This window comes from Xenopus laevis, chromosome 7S, assembly GCF_017654675.1.
Source record: "Xenopus laevis strain J_2021 chromosome 7S, Xenopus_laevis_v10.1, whole genome shotgun sequence".
In the NCBI taxonomy this organism is placed as follows: Eukaryota; Metazoa; Chordata; class Amphibia; order Anura; family Pipidae; genus Xenopus; species Xenopus laevis.
The window spans coordinates 55469567-55488623 of NC_054384.1; the positions used below are offsets into that span (position 1 = coordinate 55469567).

The 19057-nt window shown below is 41.2% G+C and overlaps 1 long non-coding RNA gene across 1 annotated transcript; it reads right to left on the reverse strand.

Annotated features, from left to right (window-relative positions):
* Nucleotides 1–451: 451 nt before the first annotated feature.
* On the reverse strand, nucleotides 452–6427 carry LOC121396153. Its single transcript, XR_005962860.1, has 2 exons — nucleotides 6308–6427; nucleotides 452–590 (listed from the first exon to the last, which is right to left on the reverse strand). It is a non-coding gene; the product is annotated as an uncharacterized LOC121396153 (long non-coding RNA).
* Between the last annotated feature and the right edge of the window lie 12630 nt (nucleotides 6428–19057).

Genomic DNA, 19057 nt, shown 5'->3' on the forward strand with positions numbered 1-19057 from the left:
CCCTTTCCATCAGCCCCTCAGTGGATCTTACTATCACCCATCACCATAAGATCCCATATGCCTTGATTTAGTCTTGATTTTAGTCAATTATTATTATAATTTTTGTCTATAAACTTTTCAGTAAATCTCACCAGACATCAAAATAAATACATGTTATTGCCCAAGCAGTCCATTCTGTTAGATTTCATATACCTGTTGTTTCCAATATATTTAAACCATCTCTATTCTTATAAATAAGGTAGAATTGTGGATGGGAGTTTGGTTGAATTTGTTTTAATAAATTAATGAGAGAATTTTTAATTTAATAACCTCCTTAATGTGTTGATCTATTCATTTCACTGAAGCACTGTTAAAATAACCTTTTATTTCCAAGCAACATAGAATCTATAGCACTGACACATAAGTACAAGCTAACTAGCTCATTTAAAAAAATGGAAAGGAAAAGGTTACATTACTTCATCCTTTGTTTTATTTATATCCTTATGTTATGTTATTAATTAGAGATATACATGGGTTTCCGTGGGGACAACTGTTGCAAGCTATTGTGGGCATCTCTTTGGTTGCTTGGTGACAGCATTGCATTCTGATGCCTAGAAAGAGAAAAATACATGCATAGAAATCGAATGTCTTTAAAGTGAAAGAAATTTGCAATTATTCGTGTTCTATCTGTAGACACGGTCTATTTTTAACATATTTACTGTCTCTTCTACTTTACATTACATTATTAAAAAGTGTTAATGCTCAATAGCTAAATTATGATTTTGCCATTAGAATGAAAAAATTAAATTCAAGCTGAAATGAAACTAAAAAACAGCCTCAGAACCATAAGGTTTAGAATTTTCAGTGGTCTTAATTGAAAATGCTGGGCCCCCCCACAAAAAAAATCTTCAGTGGGGCCAAAAGTGCCTGTTGAGTGGGTCCCCTTCCCCTCCAAGTAGGAGGATCTAAGCCTCCAGATCAAGAGGACCCCTTGATCTGGGCTACCCTGCCCCCCGGGAGTTTTGTTGTATTGACCATTTCAAAACTTTCTACAACTTCATTCCGGCGACTATTAAATACATTTCTTCATGTGGAGAATAATATTTCTGAGCTCAAATGGCTGCTGAATAATTGTCATAATTAAATGCTACGAGCACATTTCTAAATAACTTGTAACCTTGTAACTCTGTGGAGAATTCACAGGCACTGCTCTTACAATAAACACATTATTCCTGTACCGATAGTAAAAACACAATTTCTTTCAGTAACACTGGATGTTGCCTTGGCAGAAAATGTCTGTGAGTTAAGCTTTAGTTAAGATTATATTTTCATTTTTAAAAGCATATGTGTGCTTGTTTATAAGTGGAAAGCCCTACAGAGGGTCCAGAGAAGGGCCACTGAGCAAATCAAAGATAATATCTACTAATGAAATCATTTATACAATTTTGAATTATTTGATATATATGCCTTCACATATCTACATACACTACAGTTCTAAAATTACATCATTATACTTTATGTATTCTCCTGCAAAAATAAATCTTTATCTGGTTGTACTTTTCTGATTCTTTCCCAATTTCTTCACCATGGATTGCACTGGTGACTTTTGTGGCCCAAATCAGTATAGTACTTACCATAATGCATGTGTAAAGAAAAGGTCTCCCTTGCACCAGTCTGATTTAGTTGTAAGTGCTTAATGTATTGTGTATTTGCATGTGCAAGTTTGTACACATTTGTTTGTGCCTACACGTTAAATGAGGTCTTGTAAGAATTGTACAGCTTTAGTGGCTGGAGATTTATGAAGTGATATAAATTAAGTCTTGCATAAATTTAAACTGACAATAATGATATATATTTTATACTGACAATAATGATACTATATTTTATATGAACAGAAAATAATGAAAGCTGCAGAGAGACAGTATAATTGCCATCTAATTCCCTTGTATTCATCTGTGCTATTGTTTCTAAAATAATGGGAAAATCACTCCCATTGTCCCAGTGAGATATATGGCACCTTTCCCTTAACATGGCAGAATGCATATGTCTATTTGTTTTGCTTAAGACTAATTGCTATGCTTATTTTTTAAAGGTTAGTCAGAGATTGTGTACACATGTCAAGAAACACAATTATATATCTAGGCGTATATTTTTTACAAGAAGCTTTATTTAGCATGATTTAACACTTCTGTTTCAAAAAGCAAACAGACACTATAGTATGCCCGATGCTTGGCATTTTGCACTGGATTTTTACCTCAGAACAAGGTTCAGAGCAGTGCAATGCCCCAGATAAAGATATTGGTTAAATACGCAGCAAGGGGCTCAATATTACAACAATTTGCACCCTGGGACATTTATAAATGACATCCTATTGGCAAGCAGGGTGGCAAACTTATGATGGTCAAACAATGAGGACTACGGCATACAAGCCACTTTGATAGCCATGGTGCATTCAAAAAAAATTCTAGGTACAAAAAATGTATTTTTCTTTCTTGTCTGCAACATGTCTGCAACCATTTCATGTAAATTAAATGTAATGCTCTGCTTATGGCAGAAGCAGGTACTGTTAATTGGAGATCTCTTGGGAAGACAGTAAGAAAATTACATATTGCAACAATCCTAGTTCACATGAATTTTGCTATATGTATGGGAACCCACCACCTGCTCCCTTGACCCCATACCCTCTCGCCTTCTCCACCCAATCTCTGATACACTCTCTCCTGCACTTACCCACCTATTCAATCTTTCACTCTCTACTGGTACCTTTCCATCATTATACAAACAAGCACTAATCACTCCTATCCTCAAAAAACCTTCCCTTGATCCCAGCTCTCCCACTAACTATCGACCGGTCTCCCTTCTTCCATTCGCATCCAAATTACTAGAAAGGCTTGTTTACAAACACCTGATCCAGCATCTCACTCACAACTCCCTTCTCGACCCATTGCAATTTGGCTTCCGCCCATCACACTCGACTGAAACTGCACTCACCAAAGTAACCAATGATCTTCTATTGGCAAAGTCTAAAGGTCATTATTCCATTCTAATCCTTCTAGATCTCTCTGCAGCCTTTGACACAGTTGACCACACACTCCTCCTTGACATTCTACACTCATCTGGCATTCGGGACACTGCTCTTTCATGGTTTACATCTTATCTGTCTGACCGTTCCTTTAAAGTTTCCTTCTCTAACTCTACTTCTACTACTTTCCCACTCTCTGTTGGAGTTCCTCAAGGCTCTGTTCTTGGCCCCCTGCTGTTCTCGCTCTATACAACTTCACTAGGAAAACTCATTCAGTCATTTGGACTTCAGTATCACCTTTATGCTGATGACACCCAACTCTACTTGTCTACTCCTGATCTTTCTAATTCTGTCCTTTCCCAAGTCACAGACTGTCAGGTCCCAGCAGATCTGGCTCAAGCTGAGCCGACGTCTCCTCGGGCCAATATCCCCACACCGGCGCTTGTTGCTAGTTCAGGCGCGTGTTCTGATTCGCGCGCATGTTTTGACGTGGGCGCGCGTTTTGACGCGAGCGCGCATTTACGTGTGCACGCGCGTTCAGACGCAGGCGCGCGTTCTGACGCAGGTGCACGTTCTGACGCCAACATGCGTCCTGGGGTTAAAAGGTCACTCCGGCCTAGGCTCAATGCGAGGTGATCATCTCTACTGACACTAAGCGTATTTCTACTGATGATTTATTCTGATTACGACTACAGCTTGTTCCTGACTACTCTCCTGATTATCCCTGGATTCCTGTATTTGCTTCTCCTGATCTCGACCTTGGCTTCCCTGACTACTCTACTGGATTTCCCGCAACTGGCGCCTGTTTCTTGATTGTTTCCTGTGTATGACCCGGCTTGTTCCTGACTTCGCTTCTTCAACTGCAGATAAGTGCTGAGTCCTTATTACAAACTGTTATTTCTGCGGGCTCACTTAGCACTCCTGCTATTCCTTATCTGGGACCGTCCTGTACCAACCTTCAGGGCGCAACTCAGTGGGAAGCGTGGGGGAGGCTCATACCTTCAGACTCGCCTTGATTCCTGACACAGACTGTCTCTCTGCTGTCTCCTCCTGGATGTCACAGTGCCACCTGAAACTGAACCTTTCTAAAACAGAACTCATCATATTTCCTCCAAGATCTTCCCCTGTCCCTCAGATATCACTCACCGTAAACAACACCACCTTTCATTCCACCACACAGGCACGCTGCCTAGGAGTCATCTTAGACTCTCATCTGTCTTTTTCACCACACATTCAAACACTTGCAAAATCTTGTCGTATTCAACTGCGCAACATTGCTCGAATACGACCCTATCTCAGTTCAGAATCAACTAAAACACTGATTCTGTCTCTCATCATCTCCCGCCTTGATTACTGCAACTTACTCCTCACAGGTATTCCAACAAGTCACCTTTCACAACTCCAATCTATTCTAAACGCGGCCGCTAGACTCATTCATCTAGCTCGCCGCTCAACATCAGCTGCTCCCATATGTATGTCCCTTCACTGGCTCCCAATCTCTTCTAGAATCAAATTCAAATTACTTACACTCACTTTCAAGGCCCTTAATAATGAAACCCCTCCCTATATTTCATCTCTAATCTCCAAATACGCTCCTTCACGAAACCTACGCTCTGCTTCTGATCTTCGCCTCACTTCTCCTCTTGTCACTTCTGCCCATTCTCGTCTACAAGACTTCTCTCGGGCTTCTGCTTTTCTCTGGAACTCTCTGCCACAAGCTGTCAGACTTTCTCCTTCCTTCCAAACTTTCAAGCGCTCCTTAAAGACCCATCTGTTTAAAGAGGCCTATTCGATGTACCTTAATTAATCATTGCTGTATCAATAATGACAGTGTTTATACAATCCTAATGTCTCAATTGTACCCTAACCTTTTAGTTTGTAAACCCTATTGTACTCTGTAATCCTTGTCTGTTATCCACCATTTATTCCCTGCTTGCTATAACTGCAGTAAAGCACTGCGTATCTTGACAGCGCTATATAAATAAATGATGATGATGATGATGATCTATTCTTTTGGCATAGTGTTTCCCAATAACAGGGTATTTCTGTAATGAAATTAGGCATTACCGATAGCTTTTATTCCACTGCAATATATTAATATTCCAGGTTCAAACTGGTAGACTATATCATTAGATGGATAATTTAGGTAGAAGAAAGGAACTGTTTAACACTTCTGTGTGATTCCATAGCACCACTGCCCCACATTAGGAAAGGGAAGGAAACCTTAACATTGCGCCTTTCTCTTTAATATATGTATATAAATCCAAAATTCCTACTTTTTCAGGTAAGATAAGTTCATGGTGCCGATCCACTGGTTCAAATATTTGTGTAGAAAAGGATCACACACACATATATAAAAGGAACACGGAGGAGCACCCACCAAACAACGAAATGTGTACAAAATTACAAAACAGTAATGCACTCAATAGGCTCAATTAGAGTAAATGATTTTAATAAACAAACAAAAGAAATTCCAAAGTTTTGATCACATCATAGTGATCTTCCTCAGGTTTCCTCTCTTGGAAAGGTTGAAATTAAGTGTTGTACATTCTAAATGCATCTATATACAGTTTTCAGAACACTAATTGTTTCTCCTATTGGTGCTTCCCTTCAGTCCGTATGCTGCTCTGTTGAAAACCTGCGGGCTGCACTAGGGTGACATCACCAAATTCTTTACATTCCATCCTCCCACTGCCTGAGGCAGCATTTTCTGTTCTAACAATACAGCGCAGCTGCATTCCACTTATAAGTGATGCTTTGCTTTGCTTCCTTGATTGATGATGCGCTATGGAGTTGCATGCGCAACAGGTTACCAGTACTCCAGCCCCATGATCATTATTTTATTCAATGGAACTAAGAGACTAGGAAGGTAGATATTAACTATACAAATGCCTATAACAAAAATTACCTTACCGATTCAGCACACTATAAAGTGAACTTTTATTCCTGCAAAGAATATGGAGTAAGCTTTCCTTCTCCTTTAAGCAGAAATGTTCTCTGCACTAGCTTTATTCTCTGTGAAAGCATCAAATCCTCTTCTCAGTTACCACTATCTCAGCTTCAATCAATCAATTAATTTGAGAGGAGAGCACTTCAAAGTAGCAAAATGCTGTGATTGTGTTTATTTAAAGACTACTATACGACATGTTTCGGGTCTTACATACCCTTTTTCAAAAAGGGACACGTGGTTAGGACAAAATACAAAATGTCTAACGTGATCTCCCGGGGGTCCAGGCTTCTGTGCAGCATATCAATCTTTGATAATCCAAAGGAAAGAAGGGAAACAGGCAAAGATTTATTTATTACCGTGCTCAGTGGCATCTGTTTCATTCATCCCCCAGCTATCAATCTGGATGGGTTGCCTCTGAGATTTCGAGCCTGCCCGCATTTTCTCCACCATTTATTGTGAAACTTCAAGAACCGGAGAGCACTAGAGGTGAAAAAATAAAGTTTATTTGACATGAGCTCTTTGGATTCACAAAGAGTCAGAACCCCAATCATAGAGTTGTTATAGACTTGGAAACCTATGACATAAGAACTTAAGTGCATAAAAATGTGTTAACATTGTAAGAGCATAGAGATATCTCTTCACAGCACAGAAAAACAAAGAATAAATGATGATGAATAAATGATGATAACTACTCAAAGAACTAATCAGATGGTTCTTCCTCAAGATCAAGGCAGTAGTAGCAAAGCTAGCTCGAGAACAGAATCCATCCAAGTCAGGGGGTCTCCTGGGGTAATTTGCATACACTGCATAATTAAAAGCCATTTTGACAGTTTCACAAAAGGGCCACAGAATCCAGGCTGGACCACATGACATGTCTACGGCAACTGCAAGTAATATCCTGCCCTAAATATAAAGTAATTTCTATACAGACTGCATCTTCACAAGAAAAAAAACTCATTCTTTTCAAACATAAGCTCAGTTGGAAAAAGAACTCTGCCTCAAAAATTCCAAGAACTCCAGCTGACTTATCTGGTTAAAGACCAGATAAGTCAACCAGGATGGTTGACAAGGTTCTTATTTTTGGTAAAACATATATGAAGGTTACTATATAAGAATGCCTGCCGTCAAATAATCACCCAGATGGTAAAGGATCAGTCCTCCCAACATCAACTATTAACACATGTAATTTTACTCTCTCTGTGTTGAGACACAGCCTTCAGATCGAAAGTTATGCTAATGATCTTAAATTATCCACACACATTTTATATAAATACAATTTTGGATTTCTTCCTTTGAGCCATTATCCTGATTTTATTCAAGAGAATACATCATTAGCTTTAAAAGACAAAATGACAATGCCTAGAATTCCAATGCCTGTTATGCACATACAAATATACCACATCCTTCTCATTTGAAGAGACCCCCGTATTTTGATTTAGTGCATAATAAGTATTCATGTTTTTATTACCCAACCTTGCATTTATCAATGTTGAACTTTATTTGCCAGTTTGCTAACTTTTGTAATTTCCTTATATGCACTCTTGTCTTTTACCATAAATTTAATCTGGAATGATATTCCCAGACCTACTCCAATATATTTTTGGATGTGCAGTGAATTGGTTGGCTCAGAATAAAAATCATATAATGTTTCATCACCCCAAATTATTTGTGAGTGTGCAAGCACGAGCACACAGTTTAAAAGTAGAAAAGAAAAGTCTTGTTTTTGCCAAAGAAAAATATACCTTTATATGGTTCAGTGAAAGAGAGTAGAATTGGATTAAATTATCTGATTTATATATATCTGAAAGTTATAGCCACATCTGCATATATATTTCCTGGTAAACATGTGCCTGTCTGTTTTCTTCCAGTGCTGTGATTGTAATGCTAACTTTTACTAAAAATAAAGTCAGAGGTCAAAATTTCTTTTGTTCTCCTATATCACAATCATGCAGCATACATATTTCTTTATACAATAAAACTAGAGTTGATAAAGAAGCAAACAAATTCATAGGATTATAGAAGTGCTTTACTTTTTCCACAATTGCAACTGCTTGCAAAAGCAATTACAGTGAGACCTCAATTTTACATCCCCTGTGTATGAATTCATTTTTCTTTAATATTTTAGGAACCGTGTGATAGTTATCTGGAAATGTGTAAAGACTGCAGCGATATTTTGTTATTAGAATTCGTTTTGAACAACCTACTAGAAGTTGGAAAGCAAAGACCAGATCAGTTGCTGCTGGCAGTGCACACTGAACTTGTGCAGTTTAGCACTTATATTTATAATCAAGCCTTCCCATTTGGCAGTTACGTTGTGGAACAGTGCCTGACAAATTATGTTTTTGTACAGTAGCATCTTTAAGACACTTGGAAAATAATATCCACTGTGTGACTGATCTGAACACAATAGGATCTGCTTGTGATTGCTTGATTGTTTCAACAGTTACATTGGTCATATATGGGTATGCATATTTGGTATGGTCACCAAACTACATTTGCCTGATATGGTTGTGGACCAGATAGGGATGACCCAGTTGCTTAGCCATGGGCCAATAATCAAATCACATTGGGGAGCGACTAGGAAAGGACTAATGTGTTTCTAGCCCAATGGAATTCTCAACCTTCTCAATATTTGACTGCGCCCCAATCAGATTGGGATGCTTATCAGCTTGACCCCATACGGTCTGGATTTCTGAGGCTGCCCTATCCAGCAAGGATAAGGGTTTATCCCTTTGCACCAATCAGACTGGAGTTGCTTTTGCCTGAGCAAACAGGATTTCTCTGTGTTAGCTCCTGATATCTTAGATAATATCTAAAATTTGACTAGTCTGACTATAAATTTCACTTATCCTTCAGATCTGTGTTTATCTTACAAATCATGTATGACCTGGCCTGGCTTCTGTTTCTTTGTCCTTTTGATTCCCCTGTGTAGGACTCAGCCTGCTAAACTGTTTAGCTAATACATACCTTGTGTACTACTTTTACCATTGAACTGGTGCTGGCAATTTAGTTGGACATTTTATATTGATTCTTGAAGAGATTGTACCTGGACCGGCAGGAGGAGAAAGACTGAAGTATAGTAATTAAGCAGTTACAAATTGCTGACATGGTCAAGTGGTTTTGTCACTAAAATGTTTGACCAGCTTTAAGTGTGGGTAGTGGAAATTGAAGTTATTTGCATATTTGGCATGTTTAGCAAAAAACAAAACACTGTGGTCAGTTTTAATGCGTTCTACTGCAGGTGAGCACAGAAAAAATGCATTCTATTATTTTAAATTTTCACATGCGCTCATGAACGCAGGTGAACCACAACATACTGAGTTCCACCTGTGTTTTTAAATGCATATACAGTATATTGTGTTTGTGTTTTTTTAATGCAACTAAATGCATTTTTTCTGTTCCAGAAGCAACCCTCTATTCTATTGACAGCTGAATGCATGTCAAGCGGATGAAAATTAGTTTAAACAAACTCAAGTGAAACTCAAACACAACTCAGAACGCTCATGAGTACAACCAGGAAAAATACAGTAGAATCAATTCACGAATGCATTTAAGTGCGCTCAAACCTACACCTCAAACACAGCCATAAGGCTCTTACACACAGGCATATTCATCCTGAACTCCCCTGCGATCAGTTTAACTGCTGGGGAGCACAGAACGAAACACAGCTGATTTTTCAAATGCATACATACATGTTTGCTTGTTTGTGAGGAGATCTGTTTTTTCCATAAAATGGATCACAGCACCAGAGGCCACCCCTTTAGACTAGAGGATAGAGATGTCGCGAACTGTTCGCCGGCGAACTTGTTCGCGCGAACATCGGGTGTTCGCGCTCGCCGGAAGTTCGCGAACGTCGCGCGACGTTCGCCATTTTGGGTTCGCCATTGTTGGCGCTTTTTTTTGCCCTCTCACCCCAGACCAGCAGGTACATGGCAGCCAATCAGGAAGCTCTCCCCTGGACCACTCCCCTTCCCTATAAAAACCGAAGCCCTGCAGCGTTTTTTCACTCTGCCTGTGTGTGCTGAAGAGATAGTGTAGGGAGAGAGCTGCTGCCTGTTAGTGATTTCAGGGACAGTTGAAAGTTTGCTGGCTAGTAATCGTTTTGATACTGCTCTGTTATTGGAGGGACAGAAGTCTGCAGGGGTTTGAGGGACATTTTAGCTTAGGTAGCTTTGCTGGCTAGTAATCTACCTTCTACTGCAGTGCTCTGTATGTAGCTGCAGTGGGCAGCTGTCCTGCTTCTGATCTCATCTGCTGACTGCTGCAATAACAGTAGTCCTTGTAAGGACTGCTTTTATTTATTTTTTTGTTGTTTTACTACTACTACTACTACTACTATAAGAGCCCAGTGCTATTAGTCTAGCAGTGTTGGGGAGTGGGACTGGTGTGCTAATCTGCTGCTCCTAGTAGTTCAGCAGCACCAACTTTAATTTTTTTTTTTTAATATTCATTTTTTTTTATTTTACTTTTTTTTATTTTACTACCGCTGTAGTAGTGTATAAGTTGACCTTTTAGGCATTATTTGCCCTGTAGGCATTATTTGCACACTGTTTTCTTCAACCCGCCATCTAGCTGTGTGACCTTGTTCACATTCTGTCTAAATATCCATAATATTACCGTCTCCAGAAAAAACACCGGAGTGACTTTTTTCAAGCAGCATTCATATATTTTACGTAATCCGTATCCACCGCTGTAGTAGTGTATACGTTGACCTTGTAGGCATTATTTGCACAGTGTTTTCTTCAACCCGCCATCTAGCTGTGTGACCTTGTTCACATTCTGTCTAAATATCCATAATATTACCGTCTCCAGAAAAAACACCGGAGTGACTTTTTTCAAGCAGCATTCATATATTTTACGTAATCCGTATCCACCGCTGTAGTAGTGTATACGTTGACCTTGTAGGCATTATTTGCACAGTGTTTTCTTCAACCCGCCATCTAGCTGTGTGACCTTGTTCACATTCTGTCTAAATATCCATAATATTACCGTCTCCAGAAAAAACACCGGAGTGACTTTTTTCAAGCAGCCATAATATATTTTACGTAATCCGTATCCACCGCTGTAGTAGTGTATACGTTGACCTTGTAGGCATTATTTGCACAGTGTTTTCTTCAACCCGCCATCTAGCTGTGTGACCTTGTTCACATTCTGTCTAAATATCCATAATATTACCGTCTCCAGAAAAAACACCGGAGTGACTTTTTTCAAGCAGCCATAATATATTTTACGTAATCCGTATCCACCGCTGTAGTAGTGTATACGTTGACCTTGTAGGCATTATTTGCACACTGTTTTCTTCAACCCGCCATCTAGCTGTGTGACCTTGTTCACATTCTGTCTAAATATCCATAATATTACCGTCTCCAGAAAAAACACCGGAGTGACTTTTTTCAAGCAGCCATAATATATTTTACGTAATCCGTATCCACCGCTGTAGTAGTGTATACGTTGACCTTGTAGGCATTATTTGCACACTGTTTTCTTCAACCCGCCATCTAGCTGTGTGACCTTGTTCACATTCTGTCTAAATATCCATAATATTACCGTCTCCAGAAAAAACACCGGAGTGACTTTTTTCAAGCAGCCATAATATATTTTACGTAATCCGTATCCACCGCTGTAGTAGTGTATACGTTGACCTTGTAGGCATTATTTGCACACTGTTTTCTTCAACCCGCCATCTAGCTGTGTGACCTTGTTCACATTCTGTCTAAATATCCATAATATTACCGTCTCCAGAAAAAACACCGGAGTGACTTTTTTCAAGCAGCCATAATATATTTTACGTAATCCGTATCCACCGCTGTAGTAGTGTATACGTTGACCTTGTAGGCATTATTTGCACAGTGTTTTCTTCAACCCGCCATCTAGCTGTGTGACCTTGTTCACATTCTGTCTAAATATCCATAATATTACCGTCTCCAGAAAAAACACCGGAGTGACTTTTTTCAAGCAGCCATAATATATTTTACGTAATCCGTATCCACCGCTGTAGTAGTGTATACGTTGACCTTGTAGGCATTATTTGCACACTGTTTTCTTCAACCCGCCATCTAGCTGTGTGACCTTCTTCACATTCTGTCTAAATATCCATAATATTACCGTCTCCAGAAAAAACACCGGAGTGACTTTTTTCAAGCAGCCATAATATATTTTACGTAATCCGTATCCACCGCTGTAGTAGTGTATACGTTGACCTTGTAGGCATTATTTGCACACTGTTTTCTTCAACCCGCCATCTAGCTGTGTGACCTTCTTCACATTCTGTCTAAATATCCATAATATTACCGTCTCCAGAAAAAACACCGGAGTGACTTTTTTCAAGCAGCCATAATATATTTTACGTAATCCGTATCCACCGCTGTAGTAGTGTATACGTTGACCTTGTAGGCATTATTTGCACACTGTTTTCTTCAACCCGCCATCTAGCTGTGTGTATTATCGTTTCCAGAAAAACCAACTGAGTTTTTGTTGTTGTTGTTGTTTTTTAAAAAATAATGCCAGGCAAAGGCAGGCCGCCACGCAGAGGCCGTGCTAGGGGCCGTGCTGCTATGCAATCCTGTGGCCCTAGCAAATTGCCCAGTTTTAAAAAGCCAATGACCCTGAACTCCCAAAATGCTGAAGAGGTAGTTGACTGGCTTACACAGCACACCCCATCCTCTACCGTTTCTAACTTTACCACAACATCCTCCTCATCCTCCACTGCTATGGCCACCCCACGTAACACTTCCTCCACCACCGGTGCCCCTTCTTCACTGGGGTCAGAGGAGTTATTTTCCCATGAGTTTCTTGAACTGAGTAATGCGCAACCATTATTGCCAGAAGAAGATGAAGGAGATGAGGACCTTACACCAGATTTAATTCTGGCAGAGAACACGACAGAGATGGACATAATGAGTGATGAGGAGGAGGTCCCCGCTGCTGCTTCCTTCTGTGATGTGTCAGAAGAAATTGATGCATCTGAGGAGAATGATGATGAGGAGATTGATGTTTTGTGGGTGCCTAGTAGAAGAGAGCAAGAGGAGGGTAGTTCAGATGGAGAGACGGAGAGTCAGAGAGGCAGTAGGAGAATAAGACTTAGAAGAAGCAGGGAGGACAGCCCGCAGGGATCAGTAGGGCAACAACATGTATCGGCACCTGTGTTCAGCCGGCCAACGCACCCGCCATTGCCGCCAATGCCGCCAACTTCTACTGTTACCGCCAGATCGCACACTTCCAAAAAGTCAGCAGTGTGGGATTTTTTTAATGTGTGTGCCTCTGACAAAAGCATTGTAATTTGCAATGAGTGCAGTCAGAAACTGAGCCTTGGTAAGCCCAACAGCCACATAGGTACAACTTCTATGCGAAGGCACATGAGCGGCAAGCACAAAGCACTTTGGGAGCAACACCTCAAAGGCAACAGGCAAACTAAAAGCCACACTCCTTCTGGTCCAGCATCTTACTGCTCTACCTCTGCTCTCCTTGACCCGTCTGAACCACCCTCCACTCCGCCTTCCACCTTGACCACCTGTTCCCATTCCCAGTCATCTGCCACCAGCCAAGTTTCTGTGAAGGCCATGTTTGAGCGTAAGAAGCCAATGTCTGACTGTCACCCCCTTGCCCGGCGTCTGACAGCTGGCTTGTCTGCACTCTTAGCCCGCCAGCTTTTACCATACCAGCTGGTGGACTCTGAGGCCTTCCGCAAATTTGTAGCAATTGGGACACCGCAGTGGAAGGTACCCAGCCGCAATTTTTTTTCTAAAAAGGGAATACCACACCTGTACCAACATGTGCAGAGCCAAGTTACCGCATCTCTGTCACTTAGTGTTGGGCCAAAGGTCCATATGACTACTGACGCATGGTCCTCCAAGCATGGTCAGGGCAGGTATGTCACCTACACTGCCCACTGGGTGAACTTGGTAATGGCTGGGAAGCAGGGAATGGGTAGCTCAACAACAACAGTGGAGTTGGTGTCACCGCCACGGATTGCACGCGGTTCTGCCACCACCTCTACTCCTCCATCGCTCTCTACCTCGTCTTCTTCTTCTTCTTACTCTGCTGCTGGGTCCTCCTTCTCCTCCTCCACACCTGTGCACCCCCAGCTCCCCCTAGGCTATTCGACGTGCCAGGTACGCCGTTGTCACGCTGTCTTGGGGATGACGTGCCTGGAAAGCAAAAACCATACCGGATCTGTACTCCTGTCATCTCTGCAGTCACAGGCCGATCGGTGGCTGACCCCACACCAACTGCAGATCGGAAAAGTGGTGTGTGACAATGGAAGCAATCTGTTGGCAGCGTTGAGACTAGGCAATTTAACACATGTGCCCTGCATGGCACATGTGTTAAATTTAATAGTCCAACGTTTTGTCTCCAAGTACCCAGGATTCCAGGACGTTCTCACCCAGTCCAGAAAGGTGTCGGCCCATTTCAGACGTTCCTACACAGCCATGGCACGCCTTGCTGACATTCAGCAGCGCTACAACATGCCAGTCAGGCGTTTGATTTCTGACAGCCAGACTCGCTGGAATTCAACGCTCCTTATGTTGGAACGTCTGCTGCAACAACAAAGGGCCGTCAACGAGTACCTTTTTGAACTGGGTGGTAGGACTGGATCTGCACAGCTGGGGATTTTTTTCCCCCGTTACTGGGTGCTTATGCGCAATGCCTGCAGGCTCATGCGACCTTTTGAAGAGGTGACAAATATGGTCAGTCGCACCGAAGGCACCATCAGCGACCTAATACCCTTCGCTTTATTCCTGGAGCGTGCCGTGCGACGAGTGACAGATGAGGCTGTAGACCAGCGTGACGAGGAGCTGGAAGCGCACGATTTCTGGTCGGAATCACCAGAACGAACCCAGGCACCTGCTGCAACGCAGGGAGAGGTGCCAGAAGTGGAGTCAGAGGAGGAAGGTGGCTTTGTGGAGGAGGAGGAGGAGGACCAACAGGAGCAGGCTTCCCAGGGGGCTAGTGGTGACCTTTTGGGGACCCCTGGTCTTGTACGTGGCTGGGGGGAGGAGACCGTGGATGATGCAGTCCTTGATAATGAGGAAGCGGAGATGGATAGCTCTGCATCCAACCTTGTGAGAATGGGGTCTTTCATGCTGTCATGCCTGTTGAAGGACCCCCGTATCAAGAGGCTTAAGGAGAAGGACCTGTACTGGGTCGCAACGCTACTAGACCCTCGGTACAAGCATAAAGTGTCAGAAATGTTACCAACATACCACAAGTCCGAAAAGATGCGGCATTTACAAACCAGCCTGCAAAACATGTTGTACAATGCTTTTAAGGGTGATGTCACTTCAGGAACTCATCAACATTCCAGGGGCAGAGGTGCCAGTAATCCTGCCACGAGCACACCTGCAAGGACAAAGCCCTTTGGCCAGTCTGTAACGTCAGACATGCAAATGTTTTTCTGTCCAAGGCAGCGCCACAACCCTTCTGGATCCACCCTCAAAGAACGCCTCGACCGGCAGGTAGCGGACTACCTGGCATTAACTGCAGATATCGACACTCTGAGGAGCGATGAACCCCTGGACTACTGGGTGCGCAGGCTTGATCTGTGGCCAGAGCTGTCACAATTTGCCATGAACCTCTTGTCTTGCCCAGCCTCAAGTGTGCTCTCAGAAAGGACCTTCAGTGCAGCAGGAGGGATTGTAACTGAGAAGAGAACTCGCCTAGGTCACAAAAGTGTCGATTACCTGACCTTTATTAAAATGAATGAGGGGTGGATCTCGGAGGGTTACTGCACGCCGGAAGACTTGTTCTGACTTCTATGCAGCTGTCCTTCTCTTCAAGCCTCATGACTCCACACACAGCTGTCCTTTAGCGTCCTCCTCCTCCCTCCGCCACCGTTACAAACTAGGGTGCAAACCCTACTGGTTTAATTTTTTCTGGCCTCTGTGCTTCAGTGGCTGCAACCAAAAAAACTGGGCAAACAATGTCTACAAGGTCAACGTATGGCAAAAATTGACTATTTTCAGCATTTATATGGCATATTTTTTCTGGCAACTGTGCTTCAGTGGCTGCGTCCAAAAAAATGCATATTTTCTGCATTTATATGGCATAATTTTTCTGGCCTCTGTGCTTCAGTGGCTGCAACCAAAAAAATGCATATTTTCAGCATTTATATGGCATAATTTTTCTGGCCTCTGTGCTTCAGTGGCTGCAACCAAAAAAATTTATATTTTCAGCATTTATATGGCATAATTTTTCTGGCCTCTGTGCTTCAGTGGCTGCAACCAAAAAAATTTATATTTTCAGCATTTATATGGCATAATTTTTCTGGCCTCTGTGCTTCAGTGGCTGCAACCAAAAAAATGCATATTTTCAGCATTTATATGGCATAATTTTTCTGGCAACTGTGCTTCAGTGGCTGCGACCAAAAAAATGACTATTTTCAGCATTTATATGGCATATTTTTTCTGGCCTCTGTGCTTCAGTGGCTGCGGCCAAAAAAACTGGGCAAACAATGCCTACAAGGTCAACGACGTTGACCTTGTAGGCATTGTTTGCCCAGTTTTTTTGGCCGCAGCCACTGAAGCACAGAGGCCAGAAAAAATATGCCATATAAATGCTGAAAATAGTCATTTTTTGCCATACGTTGACTCAACGTATATGGCAAAAAATTACTATTTTCAGCATTTATATGGCATATTTTTTCTGGCAACTGTGCTTCAGTGGCTGCGACCAAAAAAACTGGGCAAACAATGCCTACAAGGTCAACGTATGGCAAAAAATGACTATTTTCAGCATTTATATGGCATATTTTTTCTGGCAACTGTGCTTCAGTGGCTGCAACCAAAAAAACTGGGCAAACAATGTCTACAAGGTCAACGTATGGCGAAAAATTACTATTTTCAGCATTTATATGGCATATTTTTTCTGGCAACTGTGCTTCAGTGGCTGCGTCCAAAAAAACTGGGCAAACAATGCCTACAAGGTCAACGTATGGCAGTAGATTACTAGCCAGCAAAGCTACCTAAGCTAAAATGTCCCTCAAATCCCTGCAGACTTCTGTCCCTCCAATACAGAGCAGTATCAAGCAGATTACTAGCCAGCAAACTTACTATCATCTGTCCCTGAAATCACTAACAGCTCTCCCCCTACACTATCTCTTCCAAGCACACACAGGCAGATTTTTCAGATACATTTTTGCCCTTGATCCCCCTCTGGCATGCCACTGTCCAGGTCGTTGCACCCTTTAAACAACTTTAAAATCATTTTTCTGGCCAGAAATTTTTTTTTTAGATGTTAAAGTTCGCCTTCCCATTGAAGTCTATGGGGTTCGCGAACCGTTCGCGAACCGCTCGCGTTTTTGCGCAAGTTCGCGAATATGTTCGCGAACTTTTTTTCCGACGTTCGCTACATCCCTACTAGAGGAAAGGAACTTTCATTTGAAGCAGCATAGGTGGCAGTTCACAGTTAGGACAGTGAGGTTATGATGCCTTTAGGAGGGGCTTTGATGATTTCTTGGACAAGCTTGATGTCATAGGCTGTTGTGATACTAAAATCTACAATTACTATAGATATTGGTATATAGTTTATGTGAGTGCGTATACACATAGGGGTTTATGGAAAGATGACCCAGACAATCAACCTGTAGGCCCACACTGGCAATCAGGAAACTTTAGCTAATGTCAGAAGGGCTGCCACAAGCTGCCAACTGATGCTTTATATTTGGCCTGTGTGTGACACAAAGACTGTTTGGGACTTTGTGTACTTTCTATGAAGTACCAGAACCTATTTTGAAACTCAGTTCAGACATGTCATCCAGTCAGTTCATACTTATCATTTCAACTACATTAGAATAATGTATCCTAACAGCAGTACTGTTCCATTCATATGTATAATATTGTTTAGCCCAAGGGGTAACAAGGCTAGAGTTTACAGTAAGCTAGAGTATACAGTAGGTTTTTCTTATGGTTTAATACTGATCTATCTGTAAGATTTTCCTTTTAATTGATATTAGTTATTTGTGTATATATAACTGTCCTCAAAGTTGAACAACAATAATAAATCCAACCAAGGGACCACATAACCAGTTGTTTGATTTTCTTGATTTGTTTTGTTTGCAAAGCCATTATAATTAAATATCTTGCTTTGTAAGTTCTCTTTAAACGTTTGGTTGTGATCCAAGCTTCCATATTGCAATTCTCTGCGGAATACAGGATTTATTGCTTAATAATAACAGCATTAATCTCATTAACGTTTAAAAAAACAAGTGGCTGAATAAGATGTTTGGGTTATTGAACTACTTGCTTAATACAGCAATGATTAAGTCATACAAAATAAATCACGAAAAGGATAACATTAAAGTCTTATATGTATAAGTTATCATAGTAAGCACAATATGAACAAACAGACAGATTAAACCACATGCCCCAATATCCTTTGGACAAAATTGAAATAACACTAAGAGCGACTGGAATCCGCACATGAGCATGCCATTAATCTATGTAGAGTCCTCAAACTATACTGAACAACATCTAATTGGCCTCTGAAAACATTTGCTATGTATGTACTGTATGTATGTACTGTATAGGCTGAATTGTGCTGTGATTAACATTGCTTTCTTGCAGCACTAGCTCACTTCTGAATAGCGCATTACATGGAGTTTTTATGTTCTACCTATGTCTGTGGGAGTTTCCATCAGGTACAAGATTAAAAACTCCAAAACCAACAGGTAATTTTTCAGCTCCTAGTGAAATATATTATAGTGTCATTAGGTTAAAGCTGCTCAGGGGCAGAGGTAGATGTGACTGGACAATATATAGCAATATCTGTAAAGCACTGTGTTACATGTTAGTGCTGTATAAACAAAGGAAAACAACAATTATAATAACATGAGGAACTGGGGACAATCTGAGTCTGAGCCATTAGTGATCTGATTAGGTAAGACAAACAATATGTATGTCCAGCAGCCAGTTCACCCCACACAGATCTTTCAATGAACAACATTTTTGATTTTCAATCAAAATACAATTTCTTTTAGTTAGATGTAGTACTACAGCAATAGCAAATCAACAGATGACTTTTGGGAATTATATTTTCTGCTAAAAACACAGAACAGTTGACAATTAAAATGATATGTAATACTTCATGTTCTTAAAATGTAGAAGCATTAA